Raw genomic sequence first — 13,440 nt, forward strand, 5'->3', positions numbered from 1 at the left:
TAAAGTATACCGTGCATGGCAAAATGGCGCTGTACAAAACCGGCCTCACACTACAGAAACAGAATTTAGAAAGGGAGGTCAAATGTCAAGGGGGAGGGGAGGGGAGAGAGTGGGGCGGGGGGAGGAGAGAGAGAGAGAGAGAGAGAGAGAGAGAGGGAGGGAGGGGGGGAAGGGGAAAGACGAGACTGAAAAGGAATTGCGGAACCAAGGAAATAGCAGGGTCTTCACAAATGGAAAGGTACTACGAGACTACGACCCTTAGATGGCAGGGGTTAAAGACGGTAGCAGAGATGTGTACGTGCGTGCTACCGTTGAGCAGCTGAGCGCCCATATGAACCAAGGTGCTTCCAGTGGTCATACAGTGAAGGCTTCCATGACCGGATGTTCGAGCTGCCGAGAATTTTCCGGGTTGTATGGCCGTGGTCCATGGAACTTGCCGACTCAGCACAACCAGGAGCAGCTCCGAAGACGTCCAACGTAGCTTTGGACGAAACGTCAGGGATACAAGAGTTCCACTGACCACGGCTGTACAACCCGGGACAATTCTCGGCAGCTTCTAGCGGTGTCTCTTCACCAACCGTTTGCGAACGTTGCTGCAAATGGTCCTCTGCATCAGGTGCTTAGTTCGTGCACGCTTTGTCACTGCTGTTCATCGGTGAGGAATGCTGGGATTTGCACGCCAGTGGACGTCCGCTGAGTGGCGACAGGTGGCCTTTTGAGATGAATAACTTTCTATGCTCCAACGAACCTTCAGTATGTACGACGAGAAATGTCTTAAAGCAAACAAGGAGGGAGCTTTATGGCCTGGAGATTGTTTTCGTGGTGTTCCCTGGGTGATCTCGTAATTCTGAAAGGCACAATGGATCAAAACAGGTATCCATATACCCATGGGGACCATGTCTAACTTTACATGCACTACCTTACCTCTGCACCCTACCATCTACCAAAAGGACGAAGCAAAGTGTCCGATAGCTGGCACTGTACGTGGGTGGTTCCAAGAGCCCCACGATCAGTTTACCGTACTCCCCTGGCCACCAAACTCTCCGGGTTTAAATCCAATCGAGAATATGTGGGACCACCTCGATCAGACTGTCTACATCGTTGTTCCTCGACACAGATACCTTGCCAGGGCACTTTAGTTAAATGATGTTAGACAATTAACTGATAGATTATCAGTAATTCATGGTGAAGGATAGCTGGAAATAAAAATTATCATATTGAAAAAGTTAGTATTGCACAAATATAACAAATAAATTTAGTGATTTCATAATTGATGATACGAAAGGAATACCATATTTAATTAGATTTTTAAATAATCTTCCACATACATTTTGGAAAAGTGATAAATATGGAAAAGGATTAGTTAATACTTTAATTAACCAATTACCATTCGAAATGCATTTTCCAGGTTATAATTATTGTGGTTTAGATACAAAATTAGAAGAAAGATTAGCTAAAGGTGGTAAAGGTATAAATCCATTAGATTGTAAAAAAACATGATATTGCTTAGAGAGATAATAAAGATGTAGAAAAAAGACATATAGCTGATAAAGAACTTCAATTAGCAACAAAAGAAAGAACGTATGCAAATGTTGCTTCATTTCGTGAATAAGTTGCAGCAACAGCTGTTAGAGGAATAATGTATGGAAAAAGAAAATTAGGTATGGGAATTAATGTTAATATTGATGAAAATGGTTGGGGATTATAAAAATATTTATAAATTTTTAAACTATATAAAAAATCTATAACTTTTTGAACTATAAAAAAATCTTTATAAATTTTAAACTATTTAAAAAATCATTATAAATTTTAATCTATATAAAAATCTTCATATATTTTTAATCCATAAAAAAATCTTTATTAAATTTTGAACTATATAAATGAACAATTTTGCTATTGATTATACTTTGCTACCTAGTGGCAAATCTAAACCAAAATCAATTAAATTAAAGTTAAATAATGAACAATTAAATGCAATTGAATCATTTTTAACAGATGTTCAAAAAAGGAAAAGAGAAAAGAAAGTTGGTGGAAATTTACTTGTTACTTTAGCTATTCCTGTTGTTAATAAAATTATTGAATATTTAGCTAAAAAGAAAGATGGTAAAGGTTTAACACAACATGAAGGTGGATTTTTATCATTAGTATTAGGTGCATTACCACACTTAGCAACAATTGCTTCATTAGCTGATGGATCTGCAGCAATTGCAAATGCAATATTAAACAAAAAGAAAAATAATGAGGAATTAGAACGAAAAAGACATAACTTGGAAACAGAAAAAAGTTTAACTAAAGTCGTTCATCCTTGAGAAATAGTTCACAGCTGATCGCTCTTTTTTGGGAACCGTTCATTTCTACTCGTTCACCGTTCATTGTGCTTGGTATATGGTTCTTAGGAAAATTTGAAAACTAGTAGTATAGGTGACTGAAGATGGAAGGCCTCAAGAGGGGACACTTGCCTCCCCCCCCCCCGCCCCCTCCCTGGAGTACAGAGTTTTTATTCATAACAGAATTCTCACAAACTTGTTATTTTCGTGATTCTGCAAAACATCTCGTTTAGCCAACTGTAGCGTTATGTGGCTCATCGTAGTGAAATAATGTAAGGTGGCGCACGAAAAACCGTCCCCGAGTACAGACTGCTCGGCAATTACGCACGATTTGTTGACCGCTACGAGCAGAATAGATAAACATGCAATAATTAGGCAGTGGGCCGGAGTGGCCATGCGGTTCTAGGCGCTACAGTGTGGAACCGCTAGACCGCTAGAGTCGCAGGTTCGGATCCTGCTTCGGGCATGGATGTGTGTGATGTCCTTAGGTTAGTTAGGTTTAAGTCGTTCTAAGTTCTAGGGGACTGATGACCTCAGATGTTAAGTCCCATAGTGCTCAGAGCCATTTGAACCATTTGAATTAGGCAGTGAAGAAATAACAAATAAGCTAATGCCAACAACAACTTCGAAACAATAAATGACCATTGGTAAGCGACAATGAGCAGTCTAGTACTTGGGGCCGATTTTTCTTGCGCCACCCTGTACCACTGAAATAATATTGTGGGAGATATCATATTTTCTTTACAAAATGTGACACCATACACTCGATTACGAAGCGCGGGCGTCATTCGATTGTATGTCTACCTTCCATAAGCATGAACATGCTCTTTTACCCTGGATCAAAAAAAGACGGAAAATGGCCACTCGTGCGTGCCGTGCCGACATCCTTTGCATGTGTAATAACAAAAAATCTTGCCTTTTTGCATGTATTTCTTCTGCTGTTTATCGAAATAGTGAAGTAAGCTGATACGCTTTTTTGTTACCTGAAAAGATGTATGTATTACATACCACGTAATTTTCCGTAGTTTACGTGATTATAAAATACATTGTAATTACCGGTCGTGGACGCTGGATAGAACACGAAAAGAACCAGAAGTTCATAGTTCAAAAAAATGTTTGAAACAGATCTAGAATCGGTGTGCGAAGCAAACGAAACGATCAACAACAATACTGAACCTACTATGAGCAGTCGGCAGTGAAACTGCGACGAGACCGACCGTTCCCCGTTCCCGGGAACAATAAGCAGAAAGCCGCGACCGAAGTGAACTATGAAAGACCGTTCCTTAGAATTCGTTCCTCGCTCGTTCCGTTCATCTTGGTGTGTTGTGCGTACTGTAAGGCCTTCGGTACATACACCATCAGATTATTTGACTTGTCGCTCTAACGAAGTAGGCGAGTGTCAGCAATATGTCTCGTGGTCTTATCGCGGCGTGTTTATCTTCTGCCGTTAGGTCAGACGATAGAAATGCCACTTGCACGCTTGGAGTATCAGATTGACGGTGACCAACTTTAAACAGAACTTGATTAATTTTCACACACATTTATTAAAATGATAACAAGCATAAACATTACGTAACTTGATTCTGGATGCTATTTAAAATTGACAATCTGAGGTTCCTTTGGTCTTGGTACGTTAATCTTATTCTCATATATCTCTAATACTTGACCAAGTTTCTATACATTTATCTTCATGGCTACGTACAGGAATATAATAATCTTCTTACTGCAGACTGAAACTTGACTATAGACTGGTACAGACTAATGCAGGCTGGTACAGACTGGTGCAGACAAATGCAGACTCGTACAGACTAATGCAGACTGACTGATCAGAGGTCTGTACACTCGTTATAATACCTTGCACGTTCAAGTATCACTGCGCAAGTGTGATCCGCGAGGAGAAAAGGTTTTACGTTAGCAGCAATCTCATTGGCTGCGTTACATATTAATACGCGGATCGGCGGAAGCAGAATTTGGTCCGTCTCTAAGGCAGCGCCATCTCGTAGTGCGGAGACGGACGAGCGCTGCACCTGCGCTGTTGTGCATAGCAGGGCGCGCTCTAGTGGGAAAGTTGTGTACGCGCTGACTACGCGGAACTATGTACACAACACTTCGTGAACCGTTCCTTTGGACCCGTTAGTTTGTGAACGACCTATCTCTAGTCAGAATGGCTCCACATCTCTGGCTGTACCTTCCAGAACTTCGCCGACTCTCTTCCCGCACGTCACGCAGCTGTCAGCACTGCAGAAGGTGGCTATTCAGGCTTTAAAAAGGTACTCACATTAATGCGAGAGTATATTGGCCTCTGTAGCGGTGTCATCAGTCCATCTGCCTACTGTGCATAAGCGGGAAGGGGTGGAACTTGGGTCCCCCTGCTGGAATATGAGCTAAAGACTTTTCATTCACTAGTTCACTAAAGAGTTCTCACATATTTCTCTCAATGATTGTTTGCGATTCTACTAAATTGTAGCTTTAACATCGTGGAGTGATGGGAGATACTGCAGCTCTCGAAATCAGCAATTTTTCTATTGAAAAATATTAATACCTTCACTATGTAATTGGGATTTTTCCGAGTCAGCTCTGAAAGGAGGTAGATCGATGGTTGTCACTGTAGCTCCGGTTACAGTTATCTGAAACATGAAATTAACAGATCACCCTGATCCTTACTGATGTACGTTTAGTTCTTGATAGGGACTCGCAATAAAAAATTGTTTGCGAAATTATAGATATTTTAAAAAGTGAACATTTTTGGGCCCCTCTTGTTTGGCCGAAAAATATTAAATACCAACATTTAAATAAAATCGCCACGACGAACTGAAGAGAATTCAATTTGTTTCAAGGGAAATCAAAAATCACTAAAATCGGATGAAAATTAGAACGTGGACGACGACAACCATGCAGAAAAACATAATTTTGATAAAAAGGTGTTTGAACTTTGACAATTATTTATCAAATAAACAAGGGCTTCAAAATACTAACGCGAATTCTTTACAGACGAATGGAAAAACTGGTAGAATCCGACCTCGGAGAAGATCAGTTTGGATTCCGTCGAAATATGGAAACACGTGAGGCAATATGGACCCTACGACTTATCTTAGAAGCTAGATTAAGAAAAGGCAAACCTACATTTCTAGCATTTGTAGACTTGGAGAAAGCTTTAGACAATGTTGACTGGAATACTCTCTTTCAAATTCTGAAGGTGGCAGGGGTAAAATACAACCAGCGAAAGGCTATCTACAATTTGTATATAAACCAAATGGCAGTTATAAGAGTCGAGGGGCATGAACGGGAAGCAGTGGTTGGGAAGGGAGTGAGACAGGGTTGTAGCCTCTCCCCGATGTTATTCAACCTGTATATTGAGCAAGCAGTGAAGGAAACAAAAGAAAAATTTGGAGTATGTATTAAAATCAATGGAGAAGAAATAAAAACCTTGAGGTTTGCCGATGACATTGTGATTCTGTCAGCAAAGGACTTGGAAGAGCAGTTGAACGGAATGGGCAGTGTCTTGAAGGGAGGATATAAAATGAACATCAACAAAAGCAAAACGAGGATAATGGAATGCAGTCGAATTAAGTCGGGTGATGCTGAGGGAATTATATTAGGAAATGAAACTCTTAAAGTAGTAACGGAGGTTTGCTATTTGGGGAGCAAAATAACTGATGATGGTCGACGTAGTGAGGATATAAAATGTAGACTGGCAATGGCAAGGAAAGCGTTTCTGAAGAAGAGAAATTTGTAAACATCGAGTATAAATTTAAGTGTCAGGAAGTCGTTTCTGAAAGTATTTGTATGGAGTATAGCCATGAAGTGAAACATGGACGATAAATAGTTTGGACAAGAAGAGAATAGAATCTTTCGAAATGTGGTGCTACAGAAGAATGTTGAAGATTAGATGGGTAGATCACATAGCTAATGAGGAAGTGTTGAATAGGATTGGGGAGAAGAGGAGTTTGTGGCACAACTTGACTAGAAGAAGGGATCGCTTGGTAGTAGATATTCTGAGGCATCAAGGGATCACCAATTTAGTATTGGAGGGTAGCGTGGAGGATAAAAACCGTAGAGGGAGACCAAGAGATGAATACACTAAGCAGATTCAGGAGGATGTAGGCTGCAGTAGGTACTGGGAGATGAAGAAGCTCGTGCAGTATAGACTAGCATGGAGAGCTGCATCAAACCAGTCTCAGGACTGAAGACCACAACAACAATAAACAAGGGACAAAGTTTGAAACTTACTGGATATCATCGATGCCTGATCCGTAATAACTATCTCCACGCCTTGTGGATGGCCTCTTTCTACTACTTTGACCTGATGAGCCCTCATTTGTGTCCTCAAAACTGTTTTTGCCACTATGCGCATCGCCGCTGCCGCCTCTATCTTCACAGAATGGTCGCATTTCAAGGGCATTTGCCACATCCATCAGTGCAGTATGGCCTACATTGAACAGATATACGGCCGAATTTGAAGTAATGTTGACAATTTCGCTTCAGCTGGATGTCATCTCCAAGTGAGGCTATCGAAATTTTCGTTCAGATTTTCAGTAAAACCCCCCAAACAACGCTCCAACAAATCAGGCTTACTCAAATCGGTATAAATAAAAGGTGACGGCGTCGATAACGACTTGCGGCAATGGCGCTTTGTATTGTGAACTGCCGGCTTCAAACGCTCACAGAATCGTTATGTTTTGGAGTTCGCGCATAATATTTTGGGAAATAATTCTTCAATTTATATACATTGGAATTCAGTAATAAAAAAAAGTTTTCAGTTTTTTTCGATACTCACTCTGTCGTTCTGCCCTAAGCTGTAGTTATAGTGGCTTACTTGGTACGTTAAATAGTGTAGGCATTGCCTTCCACACAAGTTTCCTGCTTTACACCGTTCAGTACAAACGACGGCCTATATAGAACGTCGATTTGCAACCTGGCGTCAGTTCTCAGCGGGACTCATCAGCAGAAGCAACATTTCCTGAAGATGGCGACCAGTTGGATCGCCGAAATATCGAGTCAAGTTGATTTTAGGATCCGGCACCAAACCCGAAGAGACTTTCACGATTACTTATTAGTTCCCGATCATCTCATCTTAGTGAACCACGTATGTGTGCGAGTCTCAAAAAACCCCTGATACTAGGCGTAAACATGCTAGATAGGAAATTCCTTTCGTAATCAAAGGGAGGCTTATACAAGGTTCCTGCAGATTGGACTAATGGGATTAATGGACGACAAGTCCACACCACACAAAAAGTGTGCAGCTAGCGACCACTGCGTAGTTCGTAAGTCATTAAGGCTGATGTACGGGACCTGAGCGAGTCACAGCGCAAGGCCAGTGTTTCCGGACCAGCTCCCTGGTACTGTTTCGCCTTTCGCTGAGCGAGTTGTGAGCAGCAATTATGTATAACGGCCGCGACTCTCTAGCGTTATGGTTTTCAGTTACGTTCACTCGAAAGGACACAATTAGCTTTAAACTGACTGCAGTTAATCGATTCTTGGAGTAACTAGTATTACGCTGTTAATGTGCAGGATGATTCTTCGTTCCTACTTGGTGCAATAAATGGCTGTTCTCTTTAAATATGGATAAATGTCAGATAATGAGATCAAGGAGAAAGGGCCCAATAGTATAGTTTGTGGTACACATTTATATAATATCTCATCGTGTAAGTATGCAGCAGTAACGCTGTGAAAAGATCTTCTGAAGTTGCTACTTACTGCTCCTTGTCAACTTCTTTAGTACATGAATAGGACTTGTGTATCGATGAGGTGACAACAAATTAGATCAGATTTAGGAGGCTCTGAAACAGATGAAAAATGGGAAAGCTGCGAGACCTGGTGGAATCGACGTACAACTCGAAGGATCAAAGTAATAACTTACACACTTACATCTCTTAAACGAATGCTGGAAGACGAGTGTGGTACTCGAATCTTGGAAGACAGTGCAAGCGGTACCGGTCTACAAAACAGGAGTAAGAAATATCTGTGAGATCTGTTACATTACGAGAGGACTAATCAGCTTCATGGTACACGATCACAACTGAAGGATTAAAAAAAATAAAATAAAAAAATAAATAAAACACCGTCCGAACAGGGCTTTAAGGACCAACGGCACCGACCGGACGCCGTGTCATCCTCGGGCATGTGGTCATCACACATCTCTCCCGGCCGTTGTCAGTTTCCCACGACAGCAAAAATTTTATTTTCATTATTTGATATAATAACTGACCGAATTTAAAAATTTGAAATGTTGACATAATGTACTTATTGAGAACTATAATCTTATGTTAAAAGTTTAACCCTTGAGTCCCAATAACATACAAAAAATTAAGTTTAAATTTTTTTCATAAAATCGATCTTTATCGTCATACTAAGTAACGAATACAAGAAGAAATTGGTTTTAAGAAGTTTGTTTTACTTTGGAACCTCTGGGACATACAGCTTTTAACCACATATAATTTCATAATGTATATGTGAAAGCAGTTTCGCAATCTTCCTACACACAATATCACACCGCGAAACTTCCGTGAACTCATAATGACTAAAATATAGTCCTAAATAACAAGCAAAAGTGGGCCTAAAACTTGATGAATTTGAATCAGAAATACACAATGCTCCAGTGATTTCACTTCGAAACCATTCATACAAGTAATAGTAGAAATTCAGATTAACGTTACACTAACTTTCTCTGTCGATGATCTCATCAATTTGAGCACAATAAAAATCCACATCCTATAATCTCCAACAACCATGCAGCACAATCTCCGAACGACTCTTGGTTTGAACGCTGTGACTGCTACAATACACGACATTGTTAAAAGTACCTCTAGATGTCTCTACCTCTGTCTTTCTCTCTCTCTGTCTCTCTCTCTCTCTCTCTCTCTCTCTCTCTCTCTCTCTCTCTCTCTCTCTCTCTCTCTCTCTCGTAATACCATCGGTGGTTTCATGTGAAAGGCATTTATACTTCAAAATAAATTAATAAAATGGTTGTTTCAAGCAAAAACCACTGGTAATTTAGGAGTTAACATAGTAAAACAAGTATTACAATCAGAAATTGTATGTACGTCTCTGTCAGCGTAACTCTCAGTGCGCAAGCAATCCCAGAATATATTCATCCATTATTTGATAATGAGAGCATTCAACGGTTTCCAACAATCTCTACAAATGATTTCATACTTTTTCTCGCTTACATGCTTAGCGTCAAACATTTTACACAGTAACTCGTTTTTAAAGTAATCAGACGTTCTAATGAATCGGGTGTGGTGGGAGTTACTGTAAACTTCTAGTATATCTGTCGTCAGTAGCATTTATTCAGCCGGTCGGTGTGGCCAAGCGGTTCTAGGCGTTTCAGTCTGGAACCGCGCGACCGCTACGGTCGCAGGTTCGAATCCTGCCTCGGGCATGGATGTGTGTGATGTCCTTAGGTTAGCTAGGTTTAAGTAGTTCTAAGTTCTAGGGGACTGATGACCTCAGATGATACGTCCCATAGTGCTCAGAGCCATTTTTGAGCATTCATTCAGTTGGCGCTGAGTGTCTGTATACGGTTCAAAAATATTAAATCAACTTCTGCTCTCCTAGAGTTATCTTCATACGCCTAAAAGACTGGAAACATTTTGTGATACCTCCCACACGCTCTTCTCCCGCCTCCAGCGTATAATAAAAATTAAAATATATTCTTACGAAAAAAATTAAGTTTCATATCCTCCTTAAAGTTAAATATATTCACATCCTGAGCAACTATTTCTTGGGTTTTCAATCTTCAATAAAAATTTATTGAAATAGCCTATCTGATAAAATGGACTCAACTCATTCCAGTTCCATTAGCATAAGGTTAGGAATTGTGATAAAAGTCTCACGGGAAAGACGTTACTTGAAAAGACAATAATACGGTTTCTGTAGTCAAATAGCAAACGCATATTAAATACATAATATAACTGGTAAAACGGCTTGTACGTGCACCAGGTCGGCGATTACAGCGTCCATATCAAAAGCTTCCCCTCTCATCTTCATCGGATAGACTGTCGCAAATAGAGCAATTTGTTCGTGCTACTCGACATGAGAAGGTGAATTTCGTTTAGTGTAACATGATCAGCAAATAAGTTTATTCAAGGGACTAACAAGTTTAAACAGCAGTGTCAACCATAGTCCTCGCTCCAGAAAACACAATAATGAAAAATATTGTCATAGCAGAGATTGTAACCTGCACATCTAATTTAAAGTCTGTACTCCCATGGTGATCTTCTGCACCGTCCTACGTAGTGCCTGTCTGGCTCTAGTACCATATCTACATTTTTCTTAATCTTTATTTTTTGTAATATATTGTACAAGATAAAGTATGTATGTCACTCCAGAACTTCGACACTACCTCGAAAAGCTCCTGGAATCCCATTTTTCTGTGCAGGAGCGTCATGTATTTGGCACAAATTCCGTTATCGTCTCTGCGTATTAACTTGGTTCTAAGTGTTGCCCAAGTTGGTGAATATTACGTATTTATGCGGGAAGTTTCCAGATATACCAGGTGCGAAATTTACGGAATGCGTACTTGTTGGACCTGACACTCAAAAAATGATATGCGACTCCAATTTTGAATTAAAAATAACTTTTAGTGGGAGAGAAAGGCTTGTTTATCAATCAAGGAGCTTGCTGTTAAGTTTTTAGGCAGCAGAATGGACGCTCACTACATGGCTCTTGCAGCCGACGTGGTGGAACGTTCATGACGTTAAGCGGTTTGATGATCCTGAAGGTTGACTTTCTGAGCACTTGCTTTGAATGTTTTCCTCCTGTAATATTGGGTGATGTGAGTGAGAATCAAGACGGGCGCTTTGTTCAAGACACCAGAATGACGGACAGGTGGCACAGGACATTTGATACCGATATGACGTGCCACTACTGTTGGTGACTTCAACGAGACGTAGGACAGGAAACTCATCGGAGAAAAATCCGTTGAGAAGAGAGAAAGGAAATATAACCGAATGGACGTATAACTGCCATGTAATAAAGCCATATTTCCGATTTACATTTCAACAAAACTTTTAAAAAACGGCACCACGAAACACCTGTAATGTGTATTAGCGACAACCAGTTTCTCCTACGTGACGAAGTCACATATACCATTACATAAAGTTAAAGGAAGGTTACCTGGCCTCACGTAATAATTATTGTCAGTACGCCAAGAAGCAAATTTTTAATGTGTTGTAATGATATCTGTGACTTGATCTCCTAACCGAAACGGGTTATAGATAAATAAAAAAGTAAATAAATACACATTACAAACCGTTTCTGAGGTATCGTGAAGCCATCCTTTACATCCATTGAAACTGTGCAGCAATTACTACACAAAATATTTCACTACAATAAAATCGTTGTTCACTTCAAAAACTTTATAACTTCAACCCCCATGTTTGCTTATTTTCTACGTTACAACGAAGTCACATTGTAACAAAGGTTTCGTGAAGCCATCCTTACATACACTGAAACTGTGCAGCAATTGCTACAGAAAATATTTCACTACAATAAAATCGTTGTTCACTTTAAAAACTTAATAACTTCAGCCTCCAGGTTTGCTCATTTTCTACGTTACAACGAAGTCACATTGTGACAAAACTCGCAGTGATGCAAAAACTAAGATCATAAATATATCCTGTGCTCAGAGAACCCATTAAATTACGTAGTAAACTGTAATCAAAATTATTGTTTTCCTCGGTCTGTTATAGATGACAAAGCAACTCAAATCAGAAAACTAAGCGAGACGTTGGAAACAATATTTTGAGAAACTTTGTAGCTGACAGGCCTGTAATATGTAGCAGCACTAACTTCCTGGTGGAGGCCTTTAGTAGTGAGGTAGAACCAGTTGTCATTTTATGCACTTACATTACGTGACTGTCAAGCTGTAACGCCACCCCTGTGGCCGAGCGGTTGTAGGAGCTTCAGTCCGGAACCGCGCTGCTGCTACGGTTGCAGATTCGAATTCTACCTCGGGCATGGATGTTAGGTTTAAGTTGTTCTAAGTTCTAGGGAACTTATGACGTCACAAGTTAAGTCCCATAGTGCTTGGAGCCGTCTGAAATGATTGTAAGGCGCCATGAGCGGATATTTTGAATTTTCTATTCACTGTTTATTGTCTTGGTTGACGCCCCGTGTGTGTCACAGGAGCGGCAAGATATCTGGATTATATATTGTATTGCTTAGGAATTTTTCGGTTTATGTAATTACTGTATTATGCCAATTTCTACATTAACATTAACTCTGGGCAGATTCTTGTTTTCTTATTAATCGCGTAAAATTCAATAGCCCGCACCACGTGAGCAGTGGCCGGGAGGCTTTGCCTTCGTTGATGGAGCGTACAATACACTGGCCATTATCGGTGGCTTTTCTCTGTAGACCATTTATTGAGAAGGCTGTCATATCAAATCACTTCCATTATATTTCCTGCGATAAAAATATATCCCAAGATATATAAAGTTCTGTGTTAGGGACAGACAAGGCTCTAACAATAATGTAGTCGTAAATGTGTAAGGTGTCAGACAAACCCAACACCCTCCATGAAAACCCTGACATGATAAGCAAATCCAGCTATGTGACATCACATAGCTCCGAATAAATCATGACATTAAATTAACCAAAGTAATACGAGTAACGAGTGAGCAAATGGAATACCACAGACTAACACAAGAATGCCTAAATGCATGTCATACCTTCCCACCGTGGGACAGACGCAATTCCGAGGGGAGAAACGAGAACAGAAGCCGAGAGCAGAACTGTGTTAAGCTGGAAGGCCCTACGATAAGGGACGGACGGACACCCACGTCGCCAGCTAATCGCTAGGACTACACCACCTGCAAGTTTTAGCGTGAGACTTTTTCGCGTCTCTGTTACGTTAGGACCACCCCCCAGCCCATGTTAAAAGATAGAGCCCTCCAAAAGAACAGTATAGATGTTACGATAACACTAAAGGACCACACCAGCTGCAAGTTTTAGCGTGAGACTTTTTCGTGTCTCTGTTACGTTGCAAACTTTAAAAAACATTGCCCCACCACGAAAAGTATAACGTTTCTCATTGGATAGACAGAATTTTTGTAGGCGGAGCTTAAGGTTAACATTGAGACCCTGATGAAAACACAGCCAGATAGTTTTT

This window comes from Schistocerca piceifrons, chromosome 9 (genome assembly GCF_021461385.2).
Source record: "Schistocerca piceifrons isolate TAMUIC-IGC-003096 chromosome 9, iqSchPice1.1, whole genome shotgun sequence".
Classification (NCBI taxonomy): domain Eukaryota; kingdom Metazoa; phylum Arthropoda; class Insecta; order Orthoptera; family Acrididae; genus Schistocerca; species Schistocerca piceifrons.